The sequence below is a fragment of the Schistocerca cancellata genome, chromosome 9 (genome assembly GCF_023864275.1).
Source record: "Schistocerca cancellata isolate TAMUIC-IGC-003103 chromosome 9, iqSchCanc2.1, whole genome shotgun sequence".
Taxonomy (NCBI): domain Eukaryota; kingdom Metazoa; phylum Arthropoda; class Insecta; order Orthoptera; family Acrididae; genus Schistocerca; species Schistocerca cancellata.
In genome coordinates this window covers 384,594,094-384,608,260 of record NC_064634.1, presented here as the reverse complement: position 1 = coordinate 384,608,260, position 14,167 = coordinate 384,594,094, and the positions used below count along the sequence as shown (strand labels likewise).

Below are 14,167 nucleotides of genomic sequence, written 5' to 3'. Positions count from 1 at the left end.
ATAATATTCTCTAACTACATCCTCACTTTTGAGAATCAAATCATCGAATGCGACAGCTGAATTAACTTGACATCCACTGAATGATAAAATTTTGTCATTATTTTCGATAAATTGCATTGTTTCCCTATGCACTTGGGCCTATTATTACACATCAAATAGAGCTAAGCAAGTTGTTGCCGTGCTTATTTTTCGATTTCTTCTCAGCAGCTCTTATTTTTGGATCCCAATAAGTTTTATTCATTTAATAATTTTTTATTAGTACAAATGAGTCGTCTTTTTCAATTAAGTGGTAAGTTATCTGATCTCAAAAAAAGATTGACAGTACCTTTAAGAGACTGCTATGGTAATTTTTCACTAGTCGACTTTTATACAACATTTTTAATGTGAAATGCCATATATTCCAATTTTTGATACTATACATCGACTTAGAAATAACTGTAACAGACGAAACTAGTAATTTGACTAACTTAGTTTGTATGACAGTTGTTTCAGAAATGACTTATTAAATTTTATACTTATTAAGTGGATAAGACTGAGAGCTATCAGTTGTATCTATTCCCTGTGAATGAGGAGAAAGATGTTTCTCGAGCCTGCTGGCATTTGCCAGTAGCACACTCAGAAGATAAACGGGCGGGGGCTTATCGTGAGGTGTGGAAGGTGTGGTGCTCACTACAGTCTTCATCGTCTCCTGGCTGCTGGCGTCTCCAGTAGGCAGCGCTGGCGGCGGCACGTCTACAAAATCGTGTGCCACAACTGACTTCAAATGAAGTGCCTCATTGTTATTTCTGCATTTAAGTTTCCTGTGTTATTCGTCAAAAATATTGAATAATGTTTTCAGTGCCAAAAGCCAACTGTGGTTCGATTTTTGTATCCACTTGGAGCAAGCCGCAATAAACGACCAAATTAGGTACCGCAGTGGTATTGTTTATCAAAAACTCGTCTAATTTGGTTAAAACTGATAAATCAGTGACCAGACACCGATGATCAGGGAGCATCGTAAGCATTGTCAGAGCCTGCCTTCCTGGTACTGGAAGTCAAGCAAGGCAGGACACACCACTTGTCTAACACTGTATACGGATTTTTCTAGAAGAGAGCAATGAGTATTTTTCCCTGCATAGTAATAATCTTAGGACGTTACCCATTCTCTTCTGTGTAAAATGGCAACTCTTTCACATGCACTAAGATGACAAACGTCATTGGATACCAACTAATGTCGTGTCGGATCGTCTTCTGCCCCTGTAGTGCAGAAACTCGATGTGGTATGGACTCAATAATTCACTGGAAGACTCCTGCTGAAGTTCTGAGCCATGCTGCCTCTATAGCCGTCCATAATTGCCAAAGTGTTGCCGGTCCCGCATTTTGAACACGAACTGGCCTCTCGATTGTGTACCACAAATGATTGATGGGATTCGTGTCGGGCGATCTGGGGAGGGGGTGCAGTCATTCCCTTGAATTGTCCAAAATGTTCTTCTAACCATTTGCGGCCCAGTGACCTGGAGCATTATCATCCATAAAATTTCCATTGTTGCTTCGGAACATCAGATAAATGGATGACTGCAGATGGCCTCCAAGAAGCCGAATATAACCATTTACCGTCATTGACCCATGTAACCACAGCTTGCAGCATTATGGAGCCACCAGCAGCTTGCACAGTGCCTCGTGGACAACTTAGGTCCATGGCTTTGTGGGGTCTGTGCCACAACTCGAACAGTGCCATCAGCTCTTATCAACTAAAATTGGTATTCATCCCACTAGCTCACGGTTTTCCAGTCGTCTAGGGTCCAATCGATATGGTCAAAAGCTCAGGAGAGGCGCTGCCTGCGATATCGTGCTGTTAGCAAAGGCACTCACGATAGCCATTTGCTGACATAGCCCAATAAAACCACACTACACTGTCGTATTCGAATCAAGAACAGTTGCCAACATCAGTAAGTTAGAAGTAGATATCCTTAATAAAAGCAAGTCTTCCGGTCCAGACTATATACCAATTATGCTGCTACCAGTGTACGCTGATGCAATAGCTTCATCCTTACCAATCATATACAGCCAACCAGTGTACGAATGAGCCATACCCAAAGATTGGAAAATTGTATGGGTCACAACAGCATTCAAAAAAGGCAATAGGAGTGATGCAGTAAATAACAGACCTATATAATTAACAGTGATATGCAGCGAGCTTTTGGAACATATATTGTGTTCGAACATATGAATTACCTCGAACGACCTATTGACGATCAGTCAACACGGATTTAGCATAGTTCTTATGAAACACAACTAGTTCTTTACGCACACAAAGTGTTGAGTGCTATCGACAAGGGATTTCTAATTTATTCCGTATTTTAAGGTTTTCACAAAGCTTTCAACGCCGAGGTTAGCGGAGCACGCAGATAAAGTTCAAAGAAGAGCATCACGTTTTGTTCTGTCGAGAAATCGCCGAGAGATGTCACTGTCCTAATACAGGATTTGGGATGTACATCATTAAAAAAACTACGTTTCTAGCTGCGGCGGGATCTTCACACGAAATCACCAACTTTCTCCTCCGAATGCAAAGATATTTTCTTAAGACCGACCTACGTAGGGAGAAAAAATCATTATAATAAAATAAGAAAAATCAGAGCTCACAAGGAAAGATACAGATGTTCGTCTTTATCCGCACGCTGCTCGAGAGAGGATAATGGGAGATTATAGTGAAGGTGGGAAAGATACAGATGTTCGTTTTTTTCCGCACGCTGCTCGAGAGCGAATAATGGGAGATTATAGTGAAGGTGTTTCGATGAGCCCTCTGCCCTATAATATGTAGAATACCCATGTAAATAATGATATAGACGTGAACAGTTTCACGCATTTTAGAGGAAATAATTAAAACTACATGCAAACAGAATATAGTTTATAATCTTTTCTCAGTTTTGATTTTATGCAAAGTTTAATCGTACGCCAGTTGACCTGTGTACTCGTCTGACGAGAAGTCCTTTTCATCCCATCATCAAATTTCATTAATTGTTAACGTACCCATCTCCTTCCTAAGTTTTCTAACTTACCTTCCCTGTTATGGGGGTCTAACCTCCCACGCTCTTTCCTGAATGCTGAATGCCAGTTTTATCTTTCGTGCTGATGACGTCCTCGAGAATAGTCCCCACCAGGATAATCGAATCGGGGTCTATTTTACCTCCAAAAGGTTTAAAGCAACACGTTACCACCATCATTTTCCTTTTTGGTTCATGTTTAACGACCAGATCCGTTGTAATTGCATCTGCTGTATGACTACTGTATCCTTGAGGCACCAAGCCACCCCACCACGGCAAGATCAGTGACTCCTGAGGGGATGGGAATAGATCAATACACCGCTATTTTTATCACAGATCTGCATCAGCCACTTTTGCACGATCTAGTGACCTAACACAATCACCAAAGTATGTCAGTCGGTGAAAATGTATACATCGTATGGCATTGTTGACTGGGATATCCTCACGAAGTGGGTTCATCTGTCTGTCGGAAAAGGTGGTCAACCTTAACGCACACTGTGCCCTTTCATTGCGGATATGTGAGAGTTGTGTCGGGTGTATATTTCTAGAGTGTAGTTGACTGTAATAAATGCGGGCATGTTTGTGTTGTATGATGACTACAAGAGACAGGACAGGGTGAAACCATAGCAACACAGAGCCTAATCCTCTCCAATGCCACTAAAGGAACCGCTGGACTTAACATCCCCATTAGGCGGATGTAGTACCATCCACAACGTCACATGCCCTCACTTATGAGACACAACAGTGAAAATGCTGTAGGATGAAGGAAGGAGTTAAAATTTGTACTAACAACAAAACCTAAGTTTCCTGTTTACTTCGGAGACGCGCTCACAGTTGCGCCTCACTGGTTCTCCATATATGACAGCTGCGCAGAATAACACACTATGTTCCCCGCCCCAATACAAATTGGAATTCACGCCTTATGTTATTGCTACTCCGCTTCTAAACTCGCACCAGTATTTCAGAGGCTCTCTAATATTGGAATAGTACCTTAGCAAGCGGCGCTAATCCTATCTGTACCTCAGACATACGTGATATACACTATGTGATCAAAACCATCCGGACACCTGCCTGAAATGACTTACAAGTTAGAGGCGCCCTCCATCGGTAATTCTGGAACTCAGTATGGTGTTGGCACACCCTTAGCTTTAACTATGGCAGGCATACTTTCAATCAGGCGCTGGAAGAGTTCTTGGGGAATGGCAGACTTTTCTTCACGGAGTACTTCACTGAGAAGAGGTCTGGCAGGAATTCGGCATTTCAAAACTTCCCAAAGGTGTTCTATAGGATTCAGGTCAGGTCTCTATGCAGGCCAGTCCATTAAAGGGATGTTATCGTCGTGTGACCACTCCAACACAGGTCGTGCATAATGAACAGGTGATCGAACGTGTTGAAAGCTGCAATCGCCATCCTCGAATTGCTCTTCAATAGAGGAAAGCAAGAAGTTGCTTAAAACATCAATGTAGACCTGTGCTGTGATACTGCCACGCAAAACAACAAGGGGTGCTAGCCCTCTCCATGAAAAACCCGACCACCGCCTCCGAATTTTACTGTTGGCACTACACACGCTGGCAGGTGACGTTCACCGGGCATTCGCCATACCCACAACCTGCCACCGGATCCCCTTATTGTGTACCGTGATTCGTCACTCAACGTTTTTCCACTGTATAAGCATCCAATGTTTACGATCCTTACACCAAGCGAGTCGTCGTTTGGAATTTATCGGAGTTGTGTGTGGCTTATGGGCAGCCGCTCGACCGTGAAATCCAAGTTTTCTTACATCCCGCCTAACTGTCATAGTACTTGCAGTGGATCCTGATTCAGTTTGGAATTCCTGTGTGATGGCCTGGGTAGATGTCTTCCAGTTATGCATTACGGCTCTCTTCGACTGTCGGCGGTCTCTGTCAGTCAACAGCCTGTGTTATACATGTCCCTTCACGTTTCCACTTCACTATCACATCAGAAACAGTGGACGTAAGGATGTTTAGGAGGATGAAAATCTCGCGTACAGACGTATGACACGAGTGACACCCAATCATCTGATCACGTTCGAAGTCCGTGAGTTCCGCGGAGCGACCTTTTCTGCTCTCTCACGATGTCTGATGACTACTGAGGTCGCTGACATTGAGTAACTGACAGTAGTTGGCAGCACAATGCACCTAATATGAAAAACGAACGTTTTTGGGGATTTGCGGATACTTTCGACCACATAGTGTATTAATCGTATACAGCTAATGTTCCAGAGATATACTGAGTCTCACCTTTCTCTACGATAATGATGTAGGCTGAAGCAAAGAATTAAAATTTAAACCAGCACCAGGATTCGAGCCTGGGCCTCCTTCTTACGAGACATAAGTTCTATATCAGGAACATCGACTAAATGATTAACATATCACCTATGGTAAGGTGCTATTGCGATATCAGAGAGATTCAGCAACACTGTTTAGAAGGGTGCTGGTAAAGGCCTGGGGCACTAATTGGAATTTGGAATGCGAGAGGCAGTAATGCAGTCCGCGAGGCTATGGTAGCCAGAGTGTCAGGGTGGCGCAACGGATAGAGCCTCCACCTAGTTAGCAGGATACCTAACGCTGGTATAAATTTTAATCCATTGCTTCACTCTATACCATTGTCATAGATAAAGGTGAGACTCAGTATGTCTCAGGACCATCACCTGCATACGATTAGCACAACAGAGAGGTTTAGTGAACAGGAATTTACTTCATCATCTCTAGCCCACTTGTCTGACAAATACTGGCAGTGACAATTTCATCCATCACCAAGAGTCGAATCGGCTCATCTCCGAGTCCAACACAACTACACAGATGTTTGTTAGCGACCTCAGCTGTCATTTCTTCGTCCTGCGCAAGACACATTTCCGGTATCTTAACAAAGTGTGTTGTTGTCCGATGCAGACAGCTGCAACAGCAGGCCTCACGCGATATTTGCTTCTCTCTTCCACTTCGCAGAGCACGCAGCCGTCGCCAGTGCATCGTGTATATAAGGGACGAGGAGACGCCAGAGCTGCATCAGTCGTCATGGCAGCCTCCACCAAGTCTCTCCTGCTCCTCTGTCTGGCTCTCGTGGTAAGTGCGACTGCGTTTCCATCTTCTCTTCACGTAGTGGATTGCATATGACTCGGTACTGCGGCAACACTTATCAAGGTAGGGTCATTTGGTGTGTCTCAAATGAAATCTGTGTCTGAATTGAGGCTTTCTTGGTAGTGAAGAAGCAACGTGACAGCTTGGATGTAGAGTCGTCAACAGATGTGAAAGTAACATTAAGCATTCCGGGTGGTGCAAAAATTGTCAGCTTGTTCCAAAATGTCTAGAAATGTGAAACTGAACACTTCTCAAAACGCAGAAACGTATTATTTTTCGTCTTCTAGTGCTGATCCATTCCGGATTTTGATAACCTTCATACCTACATCACTTCTGCTTGTTCGAGAAAGTTCCTGAGTCGGACTACTTTAATACGGACATTCCTTGTGAGTTATCCCATTCGTTGTTAATGTTAGTTCCCAGACATACCATTTTTGTTTACTTTTGCTGTAAGTTTACCATTCACATTTAGATGACAGTTTGGTATATTTTTTTGGCCACGACCATTATTTTTATTTTATTTATGTTCAGTTCTAGCCTATAACGCTCAGTACTTGCCTTGATTGAGGACTATTTAAGGTGTCAACCGATATTGGTGTATCATCTATCCCACTGCTTCTTAGGATCTCAGTCACCTCGTAATGTTGTACTCTATCAAAGGCCTTCTGATAATAAAAATGTTTAGACCTCACAATACATGTCCACACATCTGGAATAAGACCTGAATGCAAAACAAACGTCATGCGTACCGGCAGTATTTCTGAAGACACACTGTGTAGGTACAATTCCTTCTTCACAAACTTTTTAGGTTCTTTTGTGAATATTTCTTAGAAATATTTTCAGGGGTTTCTTCGCGAATCTCTAACACATGTATGTCCGTCTTATCTAGACTTCTGTTATGCTAGTTTTCCCGGATCCGAAAAGAAATCTTTGCAGATCTATGATTTAGAAAGACGCTTACATGTCTAGAGTGAGCAGCGAGATTAACACTAAAGACTATGCTGGATCGTAACGAATTTCCAGTGCATGCAAAATCAGGGTTCACTAATGTCGAAGAAAATGCTGTTCATGAAGCTTAATATGAAGCTGTTTGTAGACACCCTAACACATCGATGGTGGACGCTGTCTAACTTTTTGGGGAGAGTTAATCCACAGATACTACTCCCTCAGCCGAGCCAGCATCAAACATAGGTTTTACAAAACAGTAAAAGGTATAACATGTCTTCACCTGTGTGCACCTACTGAGATATATCAGAATGTTTAGAGCATTAAAGGTTCTCGTTTTAAGATATTTTAGGTGTTGTAAACAAGCAAGCTGATCGTCTAATTTGAGGTCGCAAAATCTTACTGTTTCTTTTAAGCTCAGAACGGCATCCATCATTAGTAATTTTGATGTATATTATCAAATAACACACATACTTTTCTGAAGGGAGATTGTAAAACCTACGGCTTCCGGCTACACATTCGACTTCCTCAACGCCATTTGTATTTCATGTGCTGTGATAGATAAATTAGGCCCAAAACTGCGAACGATTTCACAGATACAGGTTGTCTACACAATGTATCTCACAGGAAATGGTACTAATCAAATCTTGGAAAAGAACTTCTAGAAACATATGTCCAGACTCGAATAATTGTTGAGATACACTATAGCAGCTGCTCACTGTGATTACCACTCCTTGCGATACATCCCTCATCCTACTTTCCCAACGAGCCACCAACTCGTGTAAATACAGTTTGCTGCCGTCATATTTTTTTTACAGGCATGGCACACACACACACCTTGAAAGTCTCTTCGGGCTTGCTGCTGGATCCTAAAATCAACTTGACTCAATATTTCGGAGATCCATCTGTTCGCCATCTTCAGGAAAATGCTGCTTATGCTGATGAGTCCCGCTGAGAACACGCCAGGTTGCAAATCGACGTCCTATATAGGCCACCGTTCAGTACACGGCGCATGCGCCGCCCATCACGGTTTCTGCCTTACAAAACAGGGAGGTGGCGCCGCCCTTAGTGAAACACTGCTGGCAACGATATATCGCAATCAAGGCCGCACCGAAGAACTTTCAGTTTTGATGCGAGATAATACAGGATTCCACGTTTTGCTAAGAGGAAACCCATTGTCTCTGTTGATTAAATTATCAGTCAACGTAATTTCAATCGCCTCTTTATACACACTGTTCCAAAAACCGGAAATGTTGGCAACCACAACAGTTTCCTCAAATTTCATTTTGTGTCCCTCATTTAGGCAGTGTTCTGCTACTGCCGATTTTTCCGGCTGTTGTAGCCTCGTAAGTCGGCGATGGAGGTTGAAAATGATGGGATGCTTCCGTTTCTAGACGTAATGGTTTATAAAAAACCAGATGGAACTTTGGGACACAGGGTTCACCGAAAGCCGACACACACAGATTGGTATCTGCATCCTAAGAGTTGTCATCCACCACACCAACGTAGTGGCGTCCTTAGGACTTTGGTACGGAGAGCATATGTCATTTCCGATGCAGACAGCTTAACCCAAGAACTTGAGCATTTGATGACTGTTTTTAAGGAAAATGGATACACCGAGAAGCAGATTCGTTGGGCTATGGAGTTTGGACCATCTCCGGAGATGTATGAAGAGGAACATAGATCTGTGGCCTTCCTTCCTTATGCCGGAGGCTTATCGTTTAAGATTGGACGAATTTTAAGGAATTTTAACATTAAGAGTGTTTTCCGTCCACCTTCTAAGATTAGGGCTCTGCACGGCCCTGTGAAGGATGATTCGGGGCTTAGGAAACCCGGGGTGTGCAAAATTCCATGTCAATGTGGGAAAGCTTACGTTGGCCGTTCTATTCGCACAGTGCAAGACAGGTGTGTGGAACATCGCCGACAAACAAGGCTACAACAGCCGGAATAATCGGCGGTAGCAGAACACTCCCTAAATGAGGGACACAAAATGATATTTGAGGAAACTGTTGTGGTTGCCAACATTTCCGGTTTTTGGAACAGTGTGTATAAAGAGGCGATTGAAATTAGGTGGCCTGATAATTTAATCAACAGAGACAATGAGTTTCCTCTTAGCAAAACGTGGAATCCTGTATTATCTCGCATCAAAACTGAACGTTCTTCGGTGCGGCCTTGATTGCGATATATCGTTGCCAGCAGTGTTTCACTAAGGGCGGCGCCACCTCCCTGTTTTGTAAGGCAGAAACCGTGATGGGCGGCGCATGCGCCGTGTACTGAATGGTGGCCTATATAGGACGTCGATTTGCAACCTGGCGTGTTCTCAGCGGGACTCATCAGCATAAGCAGCATTTTCCTGAAGATGGCGAACAGTTGGATCGCCGAAATATCGAGTCAAGTTGATTTTAGGATCCGGCAGCAAACCCGAAGAGACTTTCAAGATTTATTACGCCGGGAAAGCCTACGTAATCACACACACACCTGTTAGATATGTACCTACTCGATACTATGGAATAACACTTTGCCATTAAGTACCCGCATAGGCAGAAATCTGAGTGATTAAGCACATGTCACTGGGGCTGCTCGACCAATCTATCTCTCACTCAACGTTTGTGTTAGTCGCTGTCGTAGTACAGATGATCGGTAGGTGACCTCTGTGACCTCTCTTACGTAAATTACATTCCTTGTCTTTCTGCGACGTCGACAATGTCCAGTGTTGCGGGTAATTTTCCGTTCGACAGTTGATAATAAATAGCACATGTTAATTTGGCCGGTGAAATGTACGGCCCTTGTAGTGCGCCAACGACAATTCCTACGCATCCATCGATACTAAAGCGATGCTTATACCTTGCTTCCATGACCACTCGACAGTTTGCATCTGCCCACACATGTTTATTATTGTAATTTATTGTCACTCTGTGTGTGAATCCCAGTTCATTCGTTAGTAAAGTGCAATTTCTACACAGAGAATGTTCAGCGATCCTTCTTAGGACCCGTCTATAATTTGAGATGGTGGTGTTTTGGCACGAGGGCTTCAATGCATGGTAAGTAATTATTATTTCGTGTGGCTCAGTTACCGGGTGCAAGTCTTTTCAATAGACGCTACTTCGGCGATTTGTGTGTCGCTAAATCAACCAGTTATCCAGCCGAGGAAATGAAAGCACAATTTAATATGGAGTCCGAATCACGTGTCGTTCATCGCGATTCCTTACAGCACAGAGAGGTGAATGATAGATCAAACAAGCTGAAAATTTCCGGCCGGGATTCGGTCTCGCAACCTCTCGATCTCCAGACACGCACTTTACTGCTACACCACAGCGCTCTATGTGATTTCGACAAAGTAACAGCTCGTGTAGAACTGAACTCGCAAGAGCATGGTTTATGCCTTCAGCAGTTCCAGTTCTTCGTGATCTGCTTCTGGATTGTCTCCTCCTCGATACATTCGTCCCTCTCCACACCTTGTGTGGACAGCACGAGACCTCGCAATTTCTTAATCCGAATCGTCCCTTTATATGCAAGTCTTTTATAACATATTGCTGAACATTTGTTTCGGTTGCAATATGACACTGTACGTGTAGTTCACCGTGCACTGCACATGTCAGTCGATTAACGCAGGTGGCTAAACCATACCAAAATACCACGATTGTTACTTCCCGCATGAAATAATAGGACTTCAGTTCACTATTTACATTGTTCGCAAGGAATAACCAATTTCCTTCTGGTCAGCACTACGTCAAAACGATATTTACGGAATGGATGACGTAGAAGACAGTTGAAAGTGCCTTCTGTGACCACAGCATCCATAGGAGACTAAGTAAAGACACGAAGGAAAAGAAATGAGAATAGTACGTCAAGACGAAGGCAGCTTAAACATCTCTATACTGACCTTTCTCAACGCATGTAAAATAGTCCTTATCTCAATAAACAATTGTTCCCGTACTAATATTTATAGAAGATTTTTCTCTAGTTTTGATAAATAACGTCTCCTGTTTATATATATATGATCATCTTTTTTAAACACCCTACATAACTAGCAGTATATCGAGATATGACAATTGTACATTTACATCTGTTCTCTGCAAACCAGTGACACTCTCCCGTTTGTCAAACAAATATGTGACCAACAGTACTGTAGTTCGTTCATACGCTCAACACAGATATAGACAGATGAATACAATCCTGGATGATTCTCTCATGGATTTTATAAGCAATTTCCTTTGTAGACTCATAGCATTTTCCCAGTAGCATACCAATGAAGCCAAGTCCGTGGCTTAATTTACCCATGATTGATCCTATGTGATCATTCCATTTCACATCCCTACAAAAATGTTACCTCCGTCTCGCCTCCCTCCTCCGAGTTATACGTATGAGTTGAATGATTCCAATTTTGGAAATTTACAGGGGCTTTCCATCCTTTGCACTACTTTGAAACCTTGCAGGAATTAACGGAGTATTTGTGCAGCTTTTTCTTAGAGTAATTTATTATAACGGTATCCTCTGTGAGAGGTGTTAGATCTTTATGTACGTTGTCTGCTAGATCATTGACACACGATGGACAGCAGTGGTCCCGACACTTTCCTGCAGCAATCGTATGGGTAATTATACAACCCTCGGTGGCCTCTGTAGAAGATAGCATGCTGCATCCTTCCTAACAAGTCCTCCATCCATGTACAAAACGTATTTGACATTACATCAAATCGTACTTTCGTTAATAAGCGTTGGTGTGGTATTGAGCCAAATGCTTTTCCGAAGTCACGAGATGTGTAACAAGCTCATTTCTTAGATCGGTACAATCTACAAAGAAAATTTAGAGTGATCGGTTCCAACTTCTTTCAGTTCCTACTGCACTGAGACTAATTGATGATGATGTTTGGTTTGTGGGGCGCTCAACTGCGTGGTTATCAGCGCCCGTGCAATTACCCAATATTTGCTCAGTCCAATTTCGCCACTTTCCTGGATGATGATGAAATGATGAGGACAACACAAACACCCAGTCATCTCGAGGCAGGTGAAAATCCCTGACCCCGCCGGGAATCGAACCCGGGACCCCGTGCTCGGGAAGCGAGAACGCTACCGCGAGACCACGAGCGGCGGACACTGAGACTAATTATGTGTCATCAGTTTCTGAATGGCTTTATTCGGCTCACCACGAAATCCTCTTCTGTGCCAACCTTTTGATCTCGGAGTTACATATGCAGCAACGCAATGTCTTCAGTTATTTCTTGGATACATACCAATCTTCCTCTTATCCTACAGTTTTTTATCCTGTACATGTCCTAAGTGCCATGCCAGTTATTTCTTTATGCCCTGACACATGACCAGTCATCGTGTCCGTACTTCTTTTCAGGGTTTTCCACATATTTTCTCTCTTCGCCGACTCTGCAAAGAATCTCCTCATTTCTCATCTTATCAGTCCAACTAATTTTCAACATTCTTCTACAATCCCAAATTTCAGACACTTCCATTCCGTTCTTTCCCAGTTTCTCCCACAGTCACCTCCATACAGTGCTGTACTCCAGATATGCATTCTTACAAATTTCTTCCTTAAATTAAGATCGATTGTTTATAGTGATGGACTTGTTTGGTCAAGGAATGCCTTCTTTGCTTGTGCTAGCCTGCTTTTTATATTTTCCTTGCATCTTCCATCGTGCATTGTTGTGCTTCCAAGGTAGCGAAATTACTTGACTTCATCTACCTCCAAGTCTGCAGTTTTGATGTAAACTTATCTGGGTTTCACTTCTGCTGCTTCTCAGTACTTTCGCTTCTCTTGGTTTCACTCACAGTACATATCCATGTGGGAAGACATCAATCTGTTCAACACGCCGTGTAATTCTTTCTCACTTACACTAATCATTACCGAATCTCATCATTGATATGCTTTCATCTTGAATTTTAATCCCATTCCTGAACATTCCTTTTATTTCCATCAGTGGTTTTTCCATTCATAGATCGATCCGTAGGGGTAGAAGTACTTCATTCTTGGTCTTGCATTATTATTTTTACTCTTTGATCGTTGTACATATTATCTCTTTTTTTTCTGACTTACATTTATTGTCCTGAGGATGTCGAACGCCTTGCACTTTGTACATTGTTCGAACGCTTTTTCTAGATCGATAAATCATATGACCACATCTAGATTTTTCTTAAGATGTTGTGACTGAAAAAGGAGTTGATGGTTGCGTCAGTTTCGAAAGCAACTTGTCGCTTTGTCTGCAGGTCGTGGCCACGATGGCGCAGGAACCTGCAGACGTACCAGCTGTCCCTAGCGGAGATGCCGCCAGCAACCAGGAGCCGGTACAGCCGGTGGTGGGCGACGGAGCTGCTGGGGATCAGGCGCTGCAAGACCGCTGGGGGGCGTCCATTTCCTTCCATACCGGCTGAAAGAACTGCTGGCAGACTCCAGAAATAGGGAGCTCTACTTTGTTATAAACGTTTCTTTCTTTACAGATTAGACATTAAAAATACTTTTTCTTTTTCTATATCAAGAGCTTCCTTTTCATTTCTCAAAATTATAAACGAAAATGTGTTACAAAAGAATAAATAAATTTTAGAATTCAAAAAAGCATTACTGACGTCGTTTATTTACTAAATATTTTTCCATTTTAACTGTCACCCTAAGAGAAATTCTGGAATAATGTTTCCCACACAACTATTTATTTTCTGGTTTCCGTCTGGTCTCTCACTTAGCAATAAAAAAGACTGCATATACCCTGAGAATTTACTTGACACAGTAGCCTGACATCTGTACAAATGAAAACGTAAATACTTGCGATCGAGTCTCCGAAATTTCTTCACCTATTGCTAAGAAATTTTGACACAACATTGCAGCGGAATTTGTGTGTGTTTTTATATACCTATTTTTAATATATATGATATATAAATAAATAAGAAATATGTAAAGGAGAAACATTATTATGAAAGATCTCAGAAAGTTGTTGATTGAGTTACTTCAAATATTTACACAGTACCCTCGTGAACCTTCAGACTCACATAGGGTATATAATTTAATATATGTAATATTTAAATATATATATATATACATATATATATATATATATATATATATATATATATATATATATATATATATATATATATATACCA

General features: G+C 42.2%; 2 long non-coding RNA genes across 2 annotated transcripts in view; one reads left to right on the top strand and one right to left on the bottom strand.

The window, feature by feature from the left end:
• The window catches only part of LOC126100390 (uncharacterized), a 54,331-nt gene that overhangs the window by 16,598 nt on the left and 23,566 nt on the right, over positions 1-14,167 (bottom strand). The window lies entirely within an intron of this gene.
• Positions 5,977-13,628, top strand: LOC126100384 (uncharacterized). Its single transcript, XR_007522158.1, has 2 exons — positions 5,977-6,106; positions 13,280-13,628. It is a non-coding gene; the product is annotated as an uncharacterized LOC126100384 (long non-coding RNA).